The 16455-nt window shown below is 38.3% G+C and overlaps 1 pseudogene; it reads right to left on the bottom strand.

The window, feature by feature from the left end:
* LOC138150585 (ubiquitin-associated protein 1-like) overlaps window positions 1-12287 on the bottom strand; it is a 42970-nt pseudogene extending 30683 nt beyond the window's left edge.
* Between the last annotated feature and the right edge of the window lie 4168 nt (window positions 12288-16455).

Raw genomic sequence — 16455 nt, 5'->3', positions numbered from 1 at the left:
GTTTTTAATAAAAAGTGGAAATCAGATGGCTGTACCCTGGGTTCTGCTAACTGAAAATTTCTTCTCTATGTGAGTCAGGTGAAATGTAGTCATGATTGAAATATACTTGCTTAATAAAGGGAAAACCTGAGCGTAGAAGCAGGAAAACTTCATGAGCTCCCCCAAAGAACCACTTCAAATATCTATGAAATATGACTCTAAACAAATTTTAGAGCTACAGAGCCCGAAAAATGACAGAGAGAAACAAATCTCCTGCTGAAGGCAGCTCAGCAGGTACTCAGGAAGGGTTCATCACAGCAGGCTGGGAGCAGAACCCAGCCCCCGGGTTTAGTCCCAGGGTGGCCCAGAGCAGTGGCTGCAGCAGACCTTGGGAGAATGGATTACCAGCATCAGTGGCAGTTTCCAGAACTATCAATCTATAAATGCCAAAGAAAAAGTGAGAGGTCAATGTAGAACTCAGTTGGAAGTGGGGGGCAGGGGATGGAGGAGAGGGTCTGACCCCTGCTCCCAGAACTAGAAGGGGTGGTGTGCCAACCCTACCACTGCCTCCATGTATGTGGCTGCTTCAGAGTTCCTGGCCTGCAGATTGTAGGGGGGGGGCAAGTGACCTTTCAGAGGGTAACCACTCTAGCTTTAACCTGCCTGGATATGGATCATGGCCTTGGGTGGTGGTCCTGAGGTCTGTGACCAGTGAGCCAGAGTTTGTGAGGGCTGCAGAGACAGCACCCTCCTAATAGCTCTGGCAGCTGCAAAACCCCAACGATTTGGGACAAAGCTCTCCTCTCTGAAAGCAGAGTTCTACTGTGGCGAAAAGCTCAAAAGTCAAGTAATTGAGTGTGAAGTAATTGAGTAATTGAGTGGCAACATGAGCAAGCAAAGGAAACAAAGCAAGGACAGCAATCTAACTTTAGATTCCTTTTTGGGGGACAAAAAGGATCAAAGCATGGAATGGGAGGAAGACAACAAAGTCAGAACTCCTGCACCAAAAGCTTCCAAGAAATGGTACTGGCTGAGGAATACAGGAGTGGATCAGTGGAATAGATTAAGCACACGAGATTCAGAAGTCAACGACTATAGTACTATATTGTTTGATAAACCCCCAGACCCTGGTTTTTGGGATAAGAACTCACTATTTGACAAAAACTGCTGGGAAAACTGGAATACAGTATGGAAGAAACTGGGCATAGACAATTATCTAACACCATATACCAAAATCAAGTCTAAATGGGTGCATGATCTAGGTATAAAGGTTGATACCATAAGCAGTCTCGTAAAACAAGGAATAGTTTACCTGTCAGACTTGAGGAGATGGAAAGACTTTATAACTAAACAAGAATTAGAGAACGTTATAAAATGTAAAATGGATAATTTTGACTACATGAAATTGAAAAGCTTCTGTACAAACAAAACCAATGTAACCAAGATTAAGAGGGAGGTGGGAAATTGGGAAAGAATCTTTACAACCTATGTCTCTGACAAAGGACTCGTTGCTAAAATGTACAGAGAATTGAGTCAAATTTACAAGAATACAAGTCATTCCCCAATTGATAAATGGTGAAAGGATATGAACAGACAATTTTCAGAGAAATAAATTAAAGATATCTATAAGCACATGAAGAAATGTTCTAAATCACTATTGATTAGAGAAATTAAATCAAAACAACTCTGAGGTACCACATCTCACCAGTCAGATTGGCTAAGATGACAAAACAGGAAAATGGCAAATGCTGGAGAGGATGTGGGCAAATTGGAACACTAATGCGTTGCTGGTGGAGTTGTGAACTGATCCAGCCTTTCTGGAGAGCAATCTGGAATTATTCCCAAAGGACTATATATACTTTCATATCCTTTGACCCAGAAATACCACACCTAGGTTTATATCCCAAAGAGATCATACAAGTAGGAGGAAGACGCATATGTACAAAAATGTTTATAGCAGCTCTTTTTGTGGTGGCAAAGAATTGGAAATTAAGGGGGTGCCCATCAATTGGGGAATGGCTAAACAAGTTGTGGTATATGCATGTGAATACTATTGTGCTATAAGAAACGAGGAGCAGACGGTCTTCATATTTACCTGGAGAGGCTTATACAAACTGATGCTGAGTGAGAAGAGTAGAACCAGGAGAAATTTGTACACAATTACAGACACAACGTATGTGTGATGACCAACTTTATTAGACTGGACTCTTCTCAGCAATGCAGTGATATAAGTCAATCCCAAAAATCTCATGATGGAGAGAAATATGTGCATCCAGAGAAAGAACTAGAAAGAACTGAGTTTATATCCAGGTGGAAGCAAAATACCTGATCTTTTTCCTTCTCTTGTTTGGTTTTATGTCTTTACCATTTTTCATTCCATCTGATACAATTCGTCTTTATAACCTGACTAATGTATAATGTGAAAATATTTACAGATCCTATACTTGACTATATGGTGCCATGGTGGGGGGAGGGGAGGGAGGGGGACAAAATGTGAAACTCAAGGAATTGTGGAATTGAATTCTGTAAACTAAAAGGAAACAAACAAATTAAGTAAGGAATTTAAAAAGAAATTAAATAAAAAAATAGCTTCCAAGAAAAATATGAACTGGTTACAGGCCATAGAGGACCTTAAGAAGGATTTTAAAAATCAAGTAAGAGAAGTAGAGGAAAAATTGGGAAGAGAAATGAGAATGATGCAAGAAAATCATGAAAAGAGAGTCAACAACCTGAATGAAGAAAACAACACCTTAAAAAAAGACTAACTCAAATGGCAAAAGAGGTCCAAAAAGCCAATGAGGAGAAGAATGCCTTAAAAAGTCAAATTGGTCAGATGTAAAAGGAATTTCAAAAACTCACTGAAGAGAATAATTCCTTCAGAATTAGATTGGAGCAAATGGAAGGTAATGACTTTATGGGAAATCAAGATACTATTAAACAAATCCAAACAAATGAAAACATAGAAGGCAGTGTGAAATATCTCATTGGAAAAAGTATTGAACTGGAAAATAGATCCAGGAGAGATAATTTTAAAATTATTGGACTACCTGAAAGCCATGATAAAAAAAAAGCACCTAGAAATCATCCTTTAAGAAATTCTCAAGGAAAATTGCCCTGATATTTTAGAACCAGAGAGCAAAATAGGAATTGAAAGAATTCCCCAAAGGAAAACTCCTAGGAATGTTATAGCCAGGTTCCAGAATTCCCAAATTAAGGAGAAAATACTATAAGCAGCAAAGAAGAAACAATTGAATATTGTGGAAACACAATTAGGATGACACAAGATCTGGTAGCTTCTACATTAATCGACCAAAGGGCTTGGAATATGATATTTCAGAGGTCAAAGGGCTGGGATTAAAACCAAGAATCACCTACTCAACAAAACTGAGTATAAGGTTTCAGTGGAAAATATGGTCATTCAGTGGAATAGAGGACTTTCAAGCATTCTTTTTTTTATTTTTTTATTTTAAGCAATCAGGGTTAAGTAACTTGCTCAAGGTTACACGGCCAGTTATTTCTGGGTGTGGTGCTGAGTGTCTGAGCCCGGGATTCGATCTCCAGGTCGTCCCAACACTGGAGCCGGTGCTCTTACTCGCTGAGCCACCTGGCCGCTCCACTTTCAAGCATTCTTGGTGAAAAAAACAGAGGTCAATAAAAAATTTGACATTCATATACAAGAAGCAAGAAAAGCATGAGAAGGTAAACAGGGAAAAAGAATCATAAGGAACTTATCAAAGTTGAACTATTTACATGCCTATATGGAAAAACAGTAAGTGTAACTTATGAAACTTTTCTCAGTATGAGGATAGTTTAAGGAAATATAAATGTATACATTTATATGTATACATACATATATATGTCTTCATAGGAGGGTATATGTGTATATGAGTACATATGTGAGTATGTGTATATGTGTGTACAGGTATACATAGACAGTTGAATAGGAAGGGATGATGTTTAAAAAGTGAAATTGAGAGGTGAGAGAGGAATACAATGAGAGGAGATGGGGAGAGACAGAATGAGGTAAATTATTTCATATGGAAGAGGCAAGGGAAAACTATTACAATGGAGGGGAAGAACAGGAAGGTGAAATAGAATGAGTTAACCTTACTGTTATTGAATTTGGCTTAGGCAGAGAATTATATTCTCTAAATTGGATATCTTGCCCTATCGGAGAGTAGGGGGGAAGGGGATGAGAAGGGGGCTAATGGAGGGGAGGGCATGTTGGGGAGGGAGGGTAGGTAGAAGCACACACTTTTGGAAAGGGACCGGGTCAAAGTAGAGAATAGAACAAGTGGAGTGGCGGGATAGGATGGAGGGAATTATAGTCAGTCATTCACAATATATCTACTTTGGAAATGTTTTATGTACTTACTCATGAACAACCTATATTGAATTGCTTATCTTCCCAGTAAGGGTGGGTGACAAGGGAGGAAGGGAAAGAATCTGGAATTCAAAGTTGTAAAATAAAATGTTTAAAAAGTTGTTGTTGTTGTTATTATTATTATTATTATTAACAACATGCAACTGGGAAATAAGATATACAAGCACTGGGGTATGGAGATCCATCTTGCACTACCAGAAAGTCGGAGGGGGGATGGGAGAGAATATAGGATAAATCAGATTTGGGGAGGGGATCTACAGTGAGATCGCTGTTTTGGGGTGGTGGGTAGGGGAAAGACAGGGAGAAAAAGTACAACTCAAAATCTTGTGGATATGAATGATGTATACTAGAAATAAACATAAAATTTAATGTAAAAAATCTGCAAGAAAAAAAAGGGAAAAACTACTGGTGACTGCCTTTACCTCAGGAAAAGAAAAATTGAGAAGCATTTGGATAGTGTGTTGTTGTTTCTGATTATAAGTGCTCCAAACTCCCCTGTTAATTCTGAAGTGATACCACTGGAAATGTTGTTTGCTGAGAATGGCGTTATAGGCAGGAGAGAGAGAGAAAGAGAGAGACTGAGACATAGAGACAGAGAGAGACAGAGAGAGACAGAAATAGACAAAGAAACACAGAGGCTGAGAGACAGAGGAGAGAGGAGGAGGAGAGAGGACAAGAGAAATCACATATTTAGAGAAAAGGCACCAGAAGGAAAAGCTGGGCCTTGCAGGACTTATTCTGTCTCTTAGTGGACATCAGGTTCTTGCTGGCTCTTACCTAATCCTTAATATTTAGGGTCTTTCTATTCCTCTCTGAAGACTACTCAACAAACCAAAGAATATATGGGAAAGGGCAAATGGCCTAAGAGAACAGTTAATCCTGAAGCCAATGCTGAAGCTTGAGATAAATAACTAAAGTTTCCCACATGGAAAAGGCCCCATATAACTACCTGGATTTCTCTCTTGTTGTGAGTCCTCCTCCCATTCTTGTTCCTGCTTCCTTCTTGAAGAGGACCAATGGCTTGAGGATGGTTATGTCTTTACTTGCAAGTGAATTTGATTTTAGTTAGGTAGAGCTGTGCAAAGTCATCAGCCCCTCTCTCTCCTCCAGAGTTATCAGAGTCTAGTGTCAAGGTATAGGTCAAGATGACTGGCCATGGCCTCTGATGCAGTGGGAGCCTTGTTTTTTTTAAGGTAAGGTCTTCCCCAAATCTCAGTTTGTCTGAGGCAAAGACTATTCAGTAATTAAAGGCTTGGTAAGAATTGAGGCAAAATGTAGTTTAGTTTGCTTTCATAAAAGAATCAGTCTGGGAGGGAAAGACCAGGAAAAGAAGACCAAGAAACAAGTGCAATTTACACTCACTGTGAGCCATCAAAATCCAAACAATGAGCAAATGAGACTTGGACTTGGCCTTTTATTGGCTAATCAGTGAAAGCCAAAATGATCTGGTTTTAAAAGCATAGTTAAGTACCTCTACTTGATTCAGAATGGGCTGAAACATAAGTACTTTGTAACATGATGAGAAGACTGAACTCATTGGGAAAGATCTGGGTGTTGGAAAAGATTGAAGGAAAAAGAAGAACTGGAGGCAAAGGATGATATAGGCAAATAGCATAATGGAAGTAACAAACATGAGCTTGAACAGACTTTGGGAGATAGTGGAGGATAGAATGGCCTGATGTGCTATGGTCCATGGGGTCACAAAAAGTCAGACACAACTAAACAATAAGAACAACAACAAAAATAAGCAGATGCCAGGCTGGGGATCAGAAGAGCACTTCAGACTAGATAAGTAAATTTAAGAATCATTAATATAAAGATGTTAATCAAATCCATAGGTGCTAATGGGAGTACCAAGTGAAATAGTGTAGAGGGAGAAGAGAAGAGGGTTCAGGGCAGAGCCTTGTAGGACATCCATGATCAGCAGGCATGATCTAAATTAAGATCCAGCAAAGGAGACTGAGAAGAAGCAATCAGATAAGAAGAGAATCAAGAGAGAGCAGTTTCCCAGAAAACATAAAAGAATAGAACATCAGGGAGAAGAGGTTAATAAAAAGTGGCAAAGGCCACATAGATGTCAGGAAGGATGAAGATTGAGACAAGGTCATTGGATTTTGTGACTAATCCATGATTTGTAATTTTGGAGAGAACATTTTCAAGTACAATGATGAGATTAGAAGCCTAACTCTAGAGAGTTAATAAGAGAATTAATTAAAGTAGATAAGGTAGATTAATAAGAGAATTAGTTAATTCTCTTAAAAGAGAATTAATAAGTTAATAAGAGTGGCAGTAGAGGCACCTTTTATAGATGATATTCTCAAGGAGTTTAGTCACAAAAGACAGGAAAGAAATGGGTTGATATGTAACAGGGACCAAGTGAGCGTGCTTTTGTTTGTTTTTGTTTTTTTGTTTTTTGCGAATGAAGGAGACATGAGCTTGTTTGTCGGCTGTAGGGAAGAAGCCAGTAGATTGGGAGAGATTGAAGATTAAGTGAGAGAGTAAAGATGATAGCTGAAATATCATACTAGAAAAGGTGGGCCGGAATATAATCACTTGTGTAGGTTGAGGGCTTTGGCAAGGAGAAGTACCACTTTATTATATAAGGAAATAGTTTAAGGATATATCTTGCTGATATGAAATAAGGAAGAGGCGAGAAGACTGAGTTCTTGGCAAATGGCCTCAAAATAAATGATTTTGTTCAATAAAATATGAGGCAGTGTTTTCAGATGAGAAGGAGAGGAGGAATTTTGGTAGTTTCAAAGACGGGTAAAAAGGTGCTGAAAAGTCTTTGTGGTTAGTGGGATAGTGAGTTAATTAGGACAATTTAAAAGATTGCCTACCAGCAGTGAGGACCCAGTTGAGTTTGTGAACCATAGATTTGTAGTAAACCCAGTCAGGCTGGTTGTATAATTTTCTTCACTCTCTCAGTGCATCACATGTAGGAGTGAAGGCAGTGAATGTTGGGAGTGATCCAAGGCTAAAACTTAACAGGGCACCATTTGTAATATTATGGGTTGGTAAGAGATTAAAGAAAAGAAGACAGTATAGAGTTAAATTGGTTCACTAAAGGACCAAGATTGGGAAAAGAAGAGCATATGTCTAATGCATGGGTGATGACCTCAAAGAGAACTGAGGGGTTGAGAGATTGAACATTGTGGTGTAGGGTTTCATATTGGAAGGCAAAGAGAAAGTTAGAAAACCAATAGACAAGAGAATTTCAGAGTTCATAAACATGGAGGTGGTACATTTGTGGGTAGCAGTCAGATGAAGTGTACAACCATCTTTTATGTTGCTGAGGTAGGGTGGAAGAGTAAATTGTGAGAAATTAAATTGATAATTAATTGATTAATAAATTTATTATTAAGTTAATATTGATGTGAATATGTATATTGAAGTCTCTTCATATTAAGGCAAGAATTGGGAAATAGAGAAACCATGTAAGCCAGGTGCCAGATTTATTGAAGAAAGAAGGGGAGTGTCCTGGAGATCTGTAGACTATTGCTACCAGCATTTTAATTGGGTCATAGATGCAGATAGTGTTAATTTCACAGAAGGAGAGATTGCTAAGTGATCTATATGGAGAGAACTTGAAAGGGGCAATGGAGAACAAAGAGTTTTCCAACTTTGTTGATTAGAAATGTATATTACTTTCTTGTTGGTATGTTAGCCATGTAAGAGTGTCATCCTTCCCCTCCCCCCCCATACTGCCCCCATTATCAGCTAAGTCCTAAATTATTTATATCTAAGGAAAGAGAATAAAGGATTAAAGTTACCACATAAAATTATGTTCTTCAGGGAGAGAAAGCAATCATCAATAGAATCTATTATTATCATCACTAATTTTCTTTGAGGTTTTGGGAAAATCTCATAGCTATGTTTCCGAATTAATTATTAAATACTTGACTAATTAAGGCTAAGTAAGACATCAATACATCAAGATCATTGGCAGATAAATTGCCTTTGTTGAAACAAATTCCAACTTATCTATAACTTCAAAGTCCTCTTGGAGAGTTGTTTGTGGCTCAAATTAAGTGATTTGCCAAAAGTATTAGTGTCAAAGCCAAGAGATGAACCCGGACCTTTCTGACACCACATCCGATGCTAGGATATTTGTTCTGGTGGTAGTTGCTATTTGTTTTTCAGTCATGTCCAACTCTTTGTGACCCCACTTGGGGTTTCTTGGCAGAGATACTGGAGTGATTTTCCATTAACTTTTCAAGCTCATTTTATACGTGAGGAAACTGAGGCACACAGGGTTAAGTGACTTGCTCAAGCTCCCACAGCTAATCAGTACCTGAGGTCAGATTTGAATTCAGGAAAATGAATCTTTCTGACTCCATGCCCAGCGTTCTATCTACTGCAATGCCACCTAGCTAGAATATACTGCTTCTCAAGTATAATTATTTTCCTTTGTTACTACATCAGGGGTACCTCTAGCTTTCTTTTTAAAATTTATCCTATCTTCTTGATGTCTCTAGGAACCAAATTTCATAGTCAGAATCACATAATTTAACCTTTAAATAATTGTTTGCTTAGAAAATTTAGAAAATTATTTGGTGGGAAGGTTCAAGTAACTTAACTCAGTAACATCTGGTGACCACACTAAGACCATAAATTCATATCTAGCACAGACCTTAAAAGCCATATAATTCAACTTTGTAATCAAGGCAGGGAGAAGAACAGTGACTAAACCAAGATCATGCAGGTAGCAAATGGCAGAGCCAGGATTAAAACCAAGGTCCTCTGATTCTAAATCCAAGTGTAATACTTGGTATTATAGTGCCCATTTTTATCAGCACCAAATGGTGATGGATGTCTGTGAAACCAAAGGAAAGATGGAAAATTTCATCCAAGGGATAGGAGACAATACTAACTTCACATCTGATTAATTTCCATGTATCAAAAGCCTTTCATAGAATGAACTCTTGTTTCATTTGTTCTTTTGATGCTCTGATAAGGTCGGTGCTTTCTGGTAAGTTTTCTTCACTTTGTTGTTTGAAAATGCCAATATACTCTCTATCCTTATCCTCCTCACAGCCTTAATTTCAAAGGAGAGCTTTAGTCTCTTCTGTGTGGAAGCTCTTCAATGAGAAAGTCTGCCTTTCAGCCCCTCTGTTCTCCTCTTCTGTACCTTCCCATTGGACTGTGGAGATAATCAGTTCTCAAGACACTGAGCACATCTTGACAGAAAGTCCAAACTCTAGAGCTTACTTGGGGGTCTTTGTAATGCTAGACTTTTGAAAACCTTTTTAGAGCAATACACAATATCACGGACAAGTAATATTTACTGCAACCTGTCTTTTCTATTTAGAAGCCAAAATGGACTTTGGAAAGTAAAAGAATGCTCTCTGTGTATCTCAGTTGCAGAAATACATGGGTAAAGCCATACATTTTTTCTAATGTGAGGAAAGGCTGGTGTTTTAACCTATCTCCCATAGGAAAGAGCTTTGAATCTTGCATTTATCAGGGCCATAATCAGAGCATTGATAGTTTTCACTTCTCTAGAGAAACAAAATACAGGAAAACAAAACTGTCCTGCTAGTGGAAATTGCCCCACTAGGTCCCATTAATCCTATCCAAGGATTAGTACTCATATTCAAAGTAGTTGTCAGATTTCCAAGAATACCTGCTGGGATTCTTCCTGACCTAGACTCCCATTTAGCAAAGACCAAATGTTTAGAGACATTTGACATGAATCCCCAGCTACTAATCTCCATCCTCTCAGTTCCCATGGTATTGTTTCTGATTGTACAGAGATGAAATGTGACCTTATTATTATAATTTTTACCCCCTCGTAGACAATAAGCCCTTTGAGGGCAAGCACAACATATTCATTGTGTGTGTGTGTGTGTGTATATACGTATATATATATATATATATATATTTATGTATATATGTGTGTGTATAATACTCATGTGTATGTTTTTTTCTCAGAGCTTCTTGTATATGAAAAACATATAGTGAAACTTGTGTTGGATTACTAAATTGCTTAAGCAGTTTATTTAGTAGCTCTGAGACCTCAGGGGATTGAATTCAATGACCTCTAAGGTCCCTTCTGCTCTGAGTCTGTGATCCATTGAAAGTGTATGTTAAGGCCCATTACTTGGAAGAACAATTTGGCTTCTTCTTGGTCCCAGAAGGCCAGAAAGGAACAATGGGTAGAATTGGAAGAGAAGCAGATTCAATTGTAATGGAAGGAATAAGCTCCTAATAGTGAGAATTTTTTCATCAGGAGGGAGGCTTTCCCCAGAACATTGAGGAGAAATCTCCATGTCAGGCTAGACAGTTATGTCAAATAGGCCAGTCAGTTCAGCAGGGAGGAAATTAAGTTACAGGGTCATAGGATGTTAGATGTGGTAGTGAAAGAGACCATAGTTGTCATCTAGTCCAAATTGCTTTATTTACATAAAAGAGAATTGAGAAATTCAATTTGATTCAATAAGCATTTATTAAATTTATGCTACATGCAAAGTACTGAGCTAGGTGGTTCTGAAACAAAGACAAAAATGTTAGTTGTTTTTTTTTTTTGGAGGGGGGAAGGCAATTGGGGTTAAGTGACTTGCCCAAGATCACACATCTAGTTAAGTGTTGTGTCTGAGGCCAGATTTAAATGTAGGTTCTTCTGACTTTAAGGCCAGTACTGTATTCACTGCACTACTTAGCTGCCCCATATAAAGACAAAAGTGTAAACAACCTCTGCCTTCATGTAGTTTACATTCTACAATCAAAATGTTGGCTTCACTGAATGTACTATAGAAAATATGACATGAGTCAGGCATTAGTCTACCTCATATTGCCTCCATATATAACTGAAAAACACCAGAAAATCCTACATATTAAGGTGCTAGGAAGGTATTTGCTACTGGAAAAGGAATGCTTTTTAAATTTCATCTTCATATGTTATTGCCACTGAAGTTACAGGCAGGATGAAATAATCATTCCCCTTCCTAGACTCTCTAGGGTTCTCTTTGGTGTTATGAGTAGCTGTGCTCCTATTTCTTGAATATGAATAAAGTAACTGGATCAGTTTTAAATATTTGTATTTCCCCCACTTTTTAAAAAGAGTCTATTAACATTAAGAATCAGAGAGTAAGGGGGCAGAGCCAGGATGGTGGAAGGGAAGCAGGAACTTTTCTAAGCTCCTCCATGAATTCCATCACTAACTTTTAAAAAGTGAATCTGAACAGATTTTTAGAGTGACAGAATCCATTGGGAGATGGAGTGTGGCAGATTCCCAGCCCAGGAAAGTGCCCACATATGTCTGGGCAGGGGGAGCATGGAGCACACAGGAGCTGCACTAGCACGGACATGAGAGCAGACTACAGCAGAGTGAGAGTGAGCCCAGGCCAGCAGATTCACCCACCCCAAGGGCTATTTGCAGCCATATCACCTCAGGACAGAGGATTGGTCAGAACTGAGTAAGAGAAAGCACAGGGCCCTCAGAAGTGACAGCAGCTTCTCCTGGACTACCAGCCCATACCCTGGACGTTTAAAAATCACCACCTGAAACTCCAGGATCCAAGATGCTGCATGGCTAGCTGCTAACCCAAGCTGCTCTGATTCTTCTCCCTGAAGCAAAAAACCCAGACAAAAAGTCACACCCAGTGTAAAATCCTGAAGTAGAGGAAACAGACTCAGGCTTGGGAGACATTGAGGAAAGGCATAACTGAAGCAGTATGGAGTCTTAAGTGCAGGGTGGGAGGTGTCCCAACAACCCTACCTCAGCTGACCAGCAGGAGATCCCAAAGCCCAGGGGAATGGAGCCAACAAGCACTAACAACGCAAATCCAGGTGTGCCTGAGTACCACCAGAGGAATCTGCAGACACCAGCACTGCCAGCCACCAGCTGCTGAGCCTGCCTGAGCTGTAGCCCAAGGGCACAGAGGTAGAAACCTGAAGTGTCCAGACCACCCCTCCCCCACATGTTACTCTGTGATCCTCAGGGAAAGTCAGGGGAAACACTGAGAATCCTGGCTTTGGCCTCAGTCTAGACATGCAGAGGTTGCAGCACACAAAGTGAACAACCAGACCCTTAAGCTCCCAGCCTGAGAAGCTAAGTCAGGAAATAAGCAATCACAATGGGTAAGAAGGAAGCTGAGAAATCAAAATCAAGAAAAACGATCCAATCTAATTATAGTGTGCAAGAACAACCAAATACAGAGGACAACAAGGACTCTATATTCACACCTGGGAGCACAGGAGAGAATATGAATTGGTCTCAAGCCCAAAAAGCATTTTTGGAGGAGCTCAAGAAAGATTTTAAAAGCCAAATTAGAGAGGTAGAAGATAAATTTGAATCTACATTGACCAAATTGGAAAAAAATCTCACTGAAGAAATCAAATCCTTAAAAAGTAAAATTTGTGAACTGGGACGGGAGGCTCACAATCTAACTGGAGAAAATACCTCCCTAAAAATGAAATCTGAACATACGGAAAAGGAGCTTCAAAAATTAATCAAGGAAAATAATCACTAAAAATTAGAATTAGTCAAATTCAAGCTAAGGACTCTATTATACATCGAGTCAGTTAAACAAAACATAAAGATTGAAAAATTAGAAGAAAGTGTAAAATATCTCACTGGAAAAACAACTGACCTGGAGAACAGATACAGGAGAGATAACCTAAGAATTATTGGTCTACCGGAAAGCTATGATGAAAAAAGCAGCCTGGACAACATCCTCCAAGAGATTGTCAAAGAAAACTGTCCTGTAGAATCAGAAGGTAAAATAGTTATCAAAAGAATTCACTGGTCTCCTCCTGGAAAAGACACCAAATTGAAAACTCCAAGAAATATAGTAGTTAAATTCCAGAATTACAAGGTCAAGGAAAAAATACTGCAAGCAGCCAAAAAGAAACAATTCAAATATTGTGGAAATACAGTCAGGATTACACAGGACCTAGAAGCTTCTACATTAAAAGATTGGAGAGATTGGATTTTGATATTTCACTAGGTAAATGAGCTAGGACTACAACCAAGGATAAACTATCCAACAAAACTGACCATAATGTTTCAGGCAAGGAGATGGCCATGTAATGAAATAAGAGACTTCCAGACTTTCATGATGAAGAAGCCAGAGCTCAATGGAAAATTTGATCTCCAAATACAAGACTCAAGACAGACATAAAAAGGGAAACAAGAAAAACACACACACACACCCATACACACACACACATGCATATAACTTGTGATTCAATAAGAGGAAACTGTTTACATCCCTATATGAAAAGCTGATACCATCAATATTGATATTTACATAATTATCACAGCATTTAAAAGGGATATACATAGATAGAGGGTGTGAGTATAAATGAACTAATCTGATGATAAAAAACCTTATTTAGGGGTACAAAGGGAATGTAATGGGAGAAAAGGAAAGTATGAGGCAGAAAAATGTAAATCATGTCACACAAAGAGGCATAAATACATACTATAGTAGAGGGGAAGAAGGGAAGGAGATGAATGTCATATGAATTTTATTCTCATTGGTTCTGGTTCAAAGATGGATCAACATAATCAGTTAAGTTTAGGATTCTAACATGAAAAGACACAAAACTCGTTATAATAGAGGGAAAGGAGGGAGGGAGAGGAGCACTGTACATATGAGGAAGATCCACATGTACCACAATATTTATAGCAGTCCTTTTTGTGGTAGCAACAAATTCAAAATTAAGGGGATGCCCATCAATTGGGGAATGGCTAAGGAAGTTGTGCTATAAGAAATGAGGAGGAGATGGACTTCATATTTATCTGGACAGACTTATACAAACTGATGTTGAGTGAGAAGAGCAGGACCAGAAGAAATTTGTACACAATTACAGACACAACATATGTGTGACAACCAGCTTTTATAAACTGGGCTCTTCTCAGCAGTGTAAGATTATAGGACAACTCCAAAAGACTCATGATGGAGGGAGATGTCTATATTCAGAGAAGGAACTACAGAATTTGAATGCAGATTGAAGCAAACTACCTGCTCTCTTTCTTTTTGTTGTTTTGTTTTGTTTTCTCTGTCCCATTGTTCATTCCATAGGTTATAATCCTTTACAACCTGACTAATGTCTAATGTGAAAGTATTTACAGATCCTATACTTGATTGCTTGCCACCATGGCCAGGGGTGAGGGGGGGGTAGGAGAGGGAGGGAGAGAAAATTTGAAACTCAAGAGATTGTGGAATTGAATCTTGTAAACTAAAAGTAAAGAAACAAATTAATAAACACCCAAAAAAAGAAATAAAGATAGGCCTAAAAAAGAATCAGAGAATAAATACCAAAATATTTCTTTAAAAGATTCAGAAGAGAAAATGAATCTCTAAAACTAAAATCATCATTGATTTTTCCCATTTCTTCCCCTTCCGCCAGTCCTCAATGGCTGCAATAGTCAGAAATCCCATGATTTAAAGAAAGAACAAAACTTTCTAACTGAAGTATAGAAAAATCTCACTTGGGATTTAGGGATTGGATAATGAGGAAATAGTTATAATCCTATGCATTGCAAACATCTTGGAACTCTCAAATGAAAGGATTTAGAAACCTGTCTTCTTTTTCATCTAATATATAGAAAATTGGTACTTCACTGTCTCTGTGCCAACTCTGCTTTCCCCCACTGTACTGTTTATAGTATACGTTTATTCCTAGAAATGACACTTCCATAAAGGCATACTACTGGGAGCTGTGACCAAGCCAGAAAATTGGCCTTCTGTTGCTATAACATGATTCCTATGCTCAGTAGCAACCTGCAACAATGCCTGGGGGGTGACAAAGTATATAGTTGTCTTGTCACCACATCCAAAGATAGATTCAATTTTTTCCAGTGAAATTTGATTATATTAAAAAATCAATCTTTCATCCATTCTCTCCTATCTCAGGATTTATGGTGTAATTACTTCTCTCTATCTCGCTAACTTGGTGGCCCAGGTCTACCCCATTCTCTCTGCACATATCAAGTGTTATAAAAATAGATATTACTTTTTCTCTAATATATTTGGGTTTTGTTTGATCGTGATAAACAAAATACAAATTCACCAAACTTTTCCTAGGGCCCATTTTGTGCAGAGCACTGAGCTGGATATGGGGACATGGGGGTGGGACCAATGAAGGAGCACACAGTGATAGAAAGATATGGAATACATAATCCCTCTCCCTATGAAGCTTATTAAGCATATCAAGTTGGAGTATATAACACAAATAATGGCATCACAGAACTGATATCCATAAGCACAAAGAGAAAGCCTATGTTGTACTATCTTCATTGTACCCATATGTAATCACCATGAGTCATTCTGTAATGAGTCAATCAAAGTCAATCAAAACCTAATGAACTCACTGAATATGTTATCTGTCTTGAGAAGATACTTTCCGAAGATCTCCTCATACCCCACTACCAATAACCTTCTCCTCCTCTTGTTTCTCTTTTCCTCTTATGCCATCATTTTTCTACTAATAACATAATCTGGAAATACGAAGATCGTTGTAGATTTTTCTCTTTCTCCCTCCTTATCGTATCTGTGGTCAAATTCTGTCAGGTCTATTTTGGAAATGGTGGACATATGTGTTTCCTTCCTTTGATTCTCACTTTGCTCACCCTAGTATAAGCAAAGGAAAATGGCACGTCGTTTTATTATCACTGTTCTAGGTACTTTGTTACTTTTGTGATTACTGAGTTCAACATTTATTGAGAGACCTTTTCTTTTCTTTGTTGTAGTCATCATGAAAATGGTTGTTTTGGTTCTCCTTTTTTTCTTTTCACATCAGTTCATGTAAAACCTGCCATGTATCTCTGAATCCTTTATGTTTCTAGTGTCCTAATATAACATTTTATTCATATTCCATAGTTCCACAGATGATAGATATGTACTTATGATTTTTTGCTTTCATGAAAATCTGGGCATATATTGGACTTTTCCTTTGACCACAGTGGGCTTTATGAATAATAGTGGGATTATTAGATTAAAGGGCATGAATGGTTTAGTAACTTCTTTTTTCCCCTTGCTATTCTTGAGGTTTTGTTCTTCCAGGTGAATTTTGTTACTATTTTATTTCTAGCTCTATAAAAATAATTCTTTGGTAGTTTGATTGGTATGGTACTGAAAAGG

This window comes from Petaurus breviceps, unplaced genomic scaffold (assembly GCF_028583685.1).
Source record: "Petaurus breviceps papuanus isolate PSGF00001 unplaced genomic scaffold, PetGlider_PUasm1.0 90881, whole genome shotgun sequence".
Taxonomy (NCBI): domain Eukaryota; kingdom Metazoa; phylum Chordata; class Mammalia; order Diprotodontia; family Petauridae; genus Petaurus; species Petaurus breviceps.
This window is presented reverse-complemented; position numbering and strand designations above follow the sequence as displayed.